This window comes from Cenococcum geophilum (genome assembly GCF_001692895.1).
Source record: "Cenococcum geophilum 1.58 unplaced genomic scaffold K441scaffold_18, whole genome shotgun sequence".
NCBI classification, from domain to species: Eukaryota; Fungi; Ascomycota; class Dothideomycetes; order Gloniales; family Gloniaceae; genus Cenococcum; species Cenococcum geophilum.
The window spans coordinates 167,382-168,838 of record NW_027137576.1 but is presented as its reverse complement, the minus strand read 5'-3'; positions in this window follow the sequence as shown (position 1 = coordinate 168,838).

Sequence of the window (1,457 nt, the reverse complement as noted above, 5' to 3'; positions counted from 1 at the left end):
AGAACCTTAGTAAATGGAATATAATCTTATTAAGGATAATAATAGATAAGAATATAGATAAATTAACTAGCGATTGCCTCTAAATATTAATTAATACACTCTCCCAACTATAGTATGGCCTTATCCCAGAACTATAAACAACACCATTCCTAACTAATAAACTTATTACGTCTTACTAGGGAATTTATATATACTAATTCGCTATATTAGACCCACCTTAAGAACTAGGCCCCCTTATTAACAAACTATAGTCCTTAATTACGGCTTATAAAAAATAGAACCTAGAGTAAGCTTAAACTTAAGCTTACTATATAGATTATTGGTACTTTAGAAGGGAGAATAACCACAATTAGTATTAAAACTATAACTAATATTAAAACCAAACTTACGACTAAAACTATAACCGTAACCGTACCCGCCCTTATTTCTCTCTACGTTATAAACTACGTTGCTTTATATATAATAAGGAAGGCTACTAATTATAAAACCATACCTAAGAAAAATGAGAAGAGTTCAAAGCTAAGTTTAGAACCGCCAATAAAGACAAGTTTAGTAAATTTAATAACTAATTTAATAAATAACTTAATTAATATATTATGGACTATAAGGATAACAATATTAACTTAGAAGAAGAGCTTAAGGAAGCTTTCTAAGCACTAACTATTAACATAAATTATAAGGCAACCAACAAGAATTCTTAACTAGACATTAACCACTTCTATACCTCTTTTGGCTAAGTAGAACAGTATAAAGCAACTTCTATAGCTGCTACCCTAGCTAATAAAGCCTTTAGCCATTTGGTTACAACTATAGATAATATAACACCTCTTATAACCGACTAGGACCCCTTTACCTATAATGTAACTATATCTACGTCCCGTTATACTACAGACTACTTTATAGGCATAATAATTAACATAGGAGCATCTAAATAATTTATAGTAAGATATAGCCAATTCCTAGCATTCTAAAGACTTAATACTGGTATATAACTTAATACCACTATATAAGGCATAGTTAATGTATAATTCGGCATTAAATTAACCTTATTAATTAGATTAACTAAAGTAACTACCCTAATTAGCATAATTAAGTTTTATATTATTAAAGTTAATACCCTATTTTTACTCTACCTGGCAGATATAGATTAATTATAAGTATACTTTAACAACCTAAAAAATATGCTAATTACCCCTTAGAGCGAAGTACTAGTTATATATCGCTTTAGCTATCTATTCCTCCTTTAGAACATATCTCTATGTAACTACTTAACTATATTATTTAATTAAAACCCTTACTACTTAACTAATATTAAATTAAGACGACTATATCGTCGCTTTAACTACCCTTTAGTTAAGCGTCTTACACAAATACTTAAACGCTTAGGGCACGACATTAATAGTAAGACTTTGGACTATCTTATACATTACTACCACTATTATTAAAAATATAGAAAG